A 6952-nucleotide genomic window follows, 5' to 3' on the forward strand; every position below is an offset into this window, starting at 1 on the left:
TGCCAGTTTGTCCTATAGCAGGCAGGCATTTATGGCACACACACCTCTTAGGCAGAATAGCTCAACTGCTATTCCTTATCGGGTGCAGGGTCCTTCACTCCTGGCTGCACATCCCCCAGACAACCTTTTTATTTCTGGCTGCCAATTCAGTGGTCCAGTGCAAACAGTTTCAAAGCTATCACACCAAGTTTCTTCTGGCGCTAAGCAGTGGAAGTCAGTGAGGAGATTTGAGCTATGATGCCTAGCACTATCAAGTTCAGGGAACGTCAGTGAATATTTGGGTACATTTCCACCAAATGACTTCTGGTACTGTAAAGCCTTTATGGCTGGATTATTCCTCAGTGACATTACCTGGCTGACCTTACATGCCATCTCCTGATCTGATTACCTTTGTTTATTTTACTGGTCAGTCAGGCTTCTCTTCAGGACTGTCTAGTCCTGTATTCCTTCTGCTTCCTCCCTTTAAAAAAAAATGGCACTGTTACACAAAGGTTTACATCTCAAATAAGATTAGTACAGAAAACAAATGAAGATTCTCTTGATATATTCAAGTGGTAGATCCAGTGTGTAAGCCCTGGGGGTTCCAGAATCATCCCTCAGTAAGAGTCCTGAACATTTCCTCCCACTCCCCTCTCCTTCACACCTCTGCCTTTGAGATGGTGTGTCATGTCCATGGTTATACCAAAGAGCCCATTAATGATATTTCTGAGTTGGCTAGAGGGCTCAGTGCTGTGAAGAGAGCTGGTAGAAAAATCAGGAATATAGTGCAGAAGGAGTGCTATGATAAGAAAAACCCTGGAAAAGTTGAGACTGTAGAATGGTCTAATCTATGTTACACTAGATGATCACAGTGGTCCCTTCTGGCCTTGGAATCTATCAATCTTGCGTTATATTAAGTCCAGTGATGAACGGTAACATTTCAAGCAACACATTTAACAAGTAAAATGGAGTTACTGAGTTTGTGAAGCAAATTCCTGCAACCTGAACTAGTGGCCTGGTGAAGCTGTGCTTGCTTCACCGGAGGAAGCTTTCAAGTTCTTTGAACCAACCTCTACACTTCAAGTTATACAAGTGCACTTGTATACTTCATGTAATGTATTCATCAGCTACATATACTTAGCGTATGATTTTTCAGATATATAACTTTTTTCAAAAATCTGGTTTTACTGTAGAAGTGTATTGATCTGAACAAACAAATTGGAAGTCCCCATACAGGAAGGAGGAAGAAGTTGAGCAAAGACCCATAATTATGTCTTGTGATTAGCTAGTAAACAGTAATGACAGTAACTGTGTGGGCTTCAGTTAGTTTTCCCTCATTAATTCAATACAAGGAAACTAGATTTCAAATATTCTTCTTAAAGGTCATTTTGGGTTTTTTTAGTAATTAGATTCATTAAAAACAATTACCTTCTCCAGAGCATAAACAAACTCCCTGAAGCCAAGCAGAGATACTGCTGTTTGGTGAGCAACATGGCAAGGCGGCTGTCACAATGCAAACATCAGAGTTCAGAATTCCACACAGTCTAGAACTAGCTACATAGTGCTATCGGCCGAGAAGACTTGACTGAAGAAAATTCTCACCTTTTCCCCCGGAATTACTAGACTTAATCAGAAATTTGCTGACCAAAAATGCCAGTTTTGCGAAAGCAACACATTTCTCAGAAATATGATTTCAACAAAAGTTGATTTAGAAAAAATTAAGGAAAAAACATTTCTGTAAGGTTGAAATGTTTCCTTCTGATCTTTTCGTAATGCAGGGTTTCAATTTTCCATTTCAAAATGATTTTTTAAAATCAAAATCTGACTGATGTGTTTGGATCAACCTGAAATGTCACAAAAATGGAATTTGGAAAAATATGGTCAAGGTTGTAGAATTTGCTATGAAATGAAAAATCCAGGTGTCACCATTCAGGGCAACTGCATCTATATTTCCCCTCTGAGGGGTAGCAAGGGCATCCGCTCTCAGCTTTGTAGCCCCTTAGCCATTGCCTCCCTTAGCTAAAGACCGGTCTCTCTCACTCTCCCTCCCTGACTGGGGTAATTTCCAGGTTGCACAGTCCCCTGACTATATTATAATATCCCAGCAAGAGACCCTGCCTAAGCATGTCTGCTTACACTGTTAACCCTCTGAAGAGAAAGTAACTGCCCTGTTTTAAGCATGAGTGCCGGGTATCATAGGTCTGGGAAGCCTTAGCCTTCCCAAACTGCCAGGCGTGGCCTCAACCTCGCTCCACCCTGAGGCCTCACCTCCTTCTGCTGTGTCCTGCTCTTCCCCTGGGGGCCCAGCTCAGGAAAATGGGTGCTGCAACACTAGCTCTTCCTGCACTTGCTCAGCCTCTCCTCTGAAGCGATGGGGGCAGAGGCTGGCGCCACCTGCATGGCTCTCCAGGGCCCAGCGCTCCGGGGCTGGGGCTGCCCAGTGCTCAGGTTGCCCAGGGCTGGAGTGGGCAGGGGCCGGCAGCTTGGGCCAGCTGGGATGGGGTTTCTCCAGCTGTGGTAGTGGGCTTATGGCTCCGGTGAGGGAGGGGATGGAAAAGGTGGGGCCATGGGCTAGCCTCCCCGAACCAGAGGAGGGGGTGGTCACATGCCACCCATGGTTTTAAGTTTCTGCACAGAACTTCCTATGCAAGTATATTTTATTCTTAAAGATAAAACCCATTACAAGCAATAAAAAAAACCCTACAGGCATCCTAATAAGCTTACCAGAGAGAACACCCCAAAAACAAAGATGGAGTCTGGCAAGTGATTACTTCAACCCCTGACCCTAATGGGATCTCTGTGGTCATAGGCGTGCGCAGCACATTTCTTTAGGGTGTGCACACAGGGAATTTTTGGGCCACACTGGATTAAAATTGACTTACCCTCGCTGCCTTACTCTCTGCCGAAAAATCTCACTGCGTCATCTGTTCCGGCGGCAGCTCGCGACGTCTTACCAACCACTGAAAAAACTGCCGGGGTCCTTCTTTTCGGCGGCAGCTCGCGTAGCATTAGGCGACCTGGCGTCCGGGGTTTGTCGAGCACTGCATTAGGGTGTGCCTGGGCACACCCAGCACACCCCGTACGCATGCCTATGTCTGTGGTCAGGGCCCCCATATGGGGGGGGGGGGAATACACTTTACCAGGGCCCAGAGGCCCAGTCCAGGCTGCAACCCCCATTATCATGAGAGAAAAATTGAGGGTAAATTGTAGATCATGCCTGAGGATATTTATAGAAACTTATTTCCCTGTAACTATGTATCTATTGTCCAGATCTCGTGAGATTTGCTGGAGCCAGTCAGAAGCCGTGTTAGAGCAGTCTCAAGCAACATTTTGAACAGTAACTTGCTGGGCCTGCTAGCCCAGCCCAGGCCCTTCTCTAGAATAGAGAGTGGGCCTGTGCAGTTAAACTAGGACTTTTAGTTTGAGACTGAGGGACTTTTGCCGTGGTTTAAGTTGATGGAACTGCCGTGCCAGTGTAGACACAGGCTTTCAGAGATCAACGTAAGTGACATTACATCGACCTCCATTGCCAGTGTAGACCAGGCCTGAGACACAGAGACAGAGATTTGTGCTCCATTCTGCGATATGGTCTATCGTATCAAGATCAAGAACTACCAGTCCCAGAGTGCCTTGTGCATAGGCAGGAGGGAGGGACAGCTGGTGGGAAGGGCAAACCAAAGCACTATAAGACAGTAGGAGTCAGTGCTGCTGCTTATTCTGGTAGAATTTGCAGGCCCAAAATATGTGAGTAAGTGTATAATTCACAGTTACATACACACCCCATACTGCAATGTCTGGTGGTGACTATAAGTACAAATCAGGCAGCCAGAAGCATAAGGAGGTAAAAGAAAGGGAACTAAAAGAAGCTAAAGGACACCAATCTATCCTCCAGTTTTTCAAATCAGACAAGGCCTTTCTGCAGTCAGGCAATATATTAACTAGGGAAGCAGAGGAACAAAATCAAGATGAAAATGATTTCAACATAGAGACTATCTGTGGCACTGGCAATTGATGACAAAGAAAAGCTGCCAGAACATGCATCATGTGACTCCAGTCTAATGCTTGAAGATAGTCAGGTAGTATCACCATTAGCACCACCACATTCAGAAGGTTTACAAGAAGCAGGAGAGAGCAGTGCTACACTATTTGATTCTTGTCTTTTTAAAGATCCAGGCTTGTGGCCTGAAAACATAACAGAACAACTTTTTGATCGATAAAATCTATCTGGTGTCCTGACTTTTGAAGAAATGCAGAAGCTAGCAAAGTCAATGCCAAAAGATGTTGATGGGCATAATTTTCCTGAATCTCTTCTTAGATGTAATACTTCCAACAAGAGAGAAAAGATACCAATAGACTGACTTGTTTGGAGTGCTACCAACCAAGCACTGTATTGTTTTTCATGTCGGCTGTTTCCTAAAGGGAGGCTTAAACAACGCAGTATGCTGGCAAAAAGTGAAGGGTATTCACCAATTGTGAAAAAATGGCGTACACTATATACTAAACTTCCTGAACATGAAAAGAGCATAGAACATAAAACTTGCTATTGCCAGTGGAAGCAATTACAGCAGTCACGATCAGGTGGACATGGAGTGGACAGTGAGATTCAAAACCAAATATTAACAGAAGCTACAAGATGGAAAGAAATATTGGACAGATTGTTGGATGTTACCTTATTTCTTGCTTCATGAGGTTTAGCATTCCAAAGAGATAATAACCTGCTAGGTGACCCACACAATGGTAACTTTCTTGGAACTCTTGAGATTATAGCTTTGGTCGGCTAATTGATGCTTTTGCAATGAAAAAGGCCAGAAAAATAAAGCTTTAAAGTTAATTGGCCTAATTATAAGATGTTTGCAGTCACATTGGTCCATTAGAATAAAAAACTCAAGACATAATACCCTTATAATGACCAAAAAGTTACAAAATAGTCAGCAAACTTGTAGGACTCTCAGGCTGGGTGTTATGTTAAACAAAAATAGCAAAGGGAGGGGGGCATTTTTCAGAAATGTAGAACATGTAACAGTAATTTCACTTTTCCATGGCTCATGAGATTGTATGTATGGGATGAGGGATTGTGGTGTGTGTGGGGGAGGGGGCCCATGTTACAAGTTTGTACTGGGCCCAAAAAAATTATGCTTGGGCCCTGTCTGTGGTCACAAGTTCATTGCAGCCTTAGCTTACAACTAGCGCACTAATGAAAAGTTTAGTCCATCTTTTATACAGTTCAAACTGGAGTTTCCAGAAGCAGGTAATTAGTAGACAGGGGATCTCTTCTCTCAGGGCCTAGATAAAAAGGTTGGCTTTAGAGGGGAGAATTTTCTTTTCCCTTCTCTCAAGTACTTTCTAAGAAATCCACTTCACGTGCATTGTCCTGCAAAACCCTTTGATGTTCCTAATACTTTCCAGAGATTGCATTAGTCACCTAGAGAAGTTAGATGCAGTTCCACAATAACACCCACATGTTTAATACAATGGACCTCAAAAAAGTTAAACTTAATTCAGTAATGTTTATCTTTATTCCATAAGGCTATTGTCAATCTGTCGTACCAATTTCCACCCAGCTTTAGTTATTACAGAACACTGGGGGGCTGGGTACTGCTGAGAAATGTAAGTGGAGGGATGAAAGGTAAAAGGCTATTGCGTGTTCAGTTTCATGTCCAGAGAGTCTCCCTCTTAGTTTGGATTATAAATATGTCAAAAAGGGGGGTCCCTTGAAAGTGAAATTAAGGTGTCTTGACAAAGAGGGGTGATCGTTACTGTCAATCCACAAGCATTCAAAATAAGAGTCAGACTCATGTGGGGGGAGGGGAGGACAAAAAGCCAGGAGTGAAATACTGGCTCCAGTGACGTCAACGAGAGCTTTGACATTGAAATCAATGCAGCCAAGATATCACCCCGTAACTTTAAAAGAATAATCTTAGATTTTCATGTTTTCATAACTCCAGACACTGGAGCGTTACAAATCACCAAATATAATGAGAAAACACTGGCAACACTGTCAATACATTAATAAAATGCTCTTCTAAAGTAAGACAATCCTCCAGGTCCTGGTAAAGTGTACCCTTTTTCCCCCCATGTGGGGGCCCTGCCCCAGGTCAAAAATATACTTCAGATCTTAAGGAAAAAATCACGCTGATGGCCAATCCTTTAGCAAATAAAAACTAAAGGTTTATTAATATAAGAGAAAAAGGAAGAGTTATTAAAAGGTTAAATTAATCATATCCTTTACAGTTGATTTCAGAGTTTGTCGATCAGGATCAAGTGATAAATCTGCTAGCTTGCAAATAATTTCTCTGGATCACCTAAAAGATTGGGGGGTCATCAGTCCTTTGTTCAAAGCTTCCTTGGTGTTGGAAATCACAGTCCAGAGAAATGGAGCAAGACTGAAGACAAAGAAGTGATGTCTCAGTCTCCTTTGATACTTTCAGCCCAAGTGCATGCAAAGTTACTGGCAAAAGATGACATCTTCATTTTATGCCTTGCTCAATCATGTGGCAGCTATTGACTCAGTGCTTTCTGAAACAGCTCCAGGAGGGGTTCCATTGGGTGAGCTGTGTGTCTTCAATGACCCATTAACACAGGGATGGCCCAACACAGGGATGGTTAGTATGGATGTAAACATGCCTCCATCTAGTCTGGTTCAAAGATAAATGCCATCATTGCTGTCCTTAAATGCATGAAAATGTTAAAAATCACACTGGCTAAAACACACCCCCTCCCCCGTTTCACCCCATTGTTGATGTCAAGGGCATTTAATTCCATGTTTTCATACACTACTGTTGCTCTCATACCTTGAAGGTAATGACTGTATGATGTTCAACAATTTGGAGCGACAACCCAGTTTCTTCAGAACAATAAAAAGGTCCTGTCTGTTGACTGTATTGAAAGCCTTTGTCAGATCACTGAAGGCTATGTACAGTGGTATTCGTTTTTCTCTATACTTCTCTTGCAGTTGCTTGATCGAAAATATATG

Source organism: Emydura macquarii, unplaced genomic scaffold (genome assembly GCF_026122565.2).
Source record: "Emydura macquarii macquarii isolate MOO-44397 ecotype Brisbane River unplaced genomic scaffold, CSIRO-AGI_Emac_v2 contig_1146, whole genome shotgun sequence".
Taxonomy (NCBI): domain Eukaryota; kingdom Metazoa; phylum Chordata; order Testudines; family Chelidae; genus Emydura; species Emydura macquarii.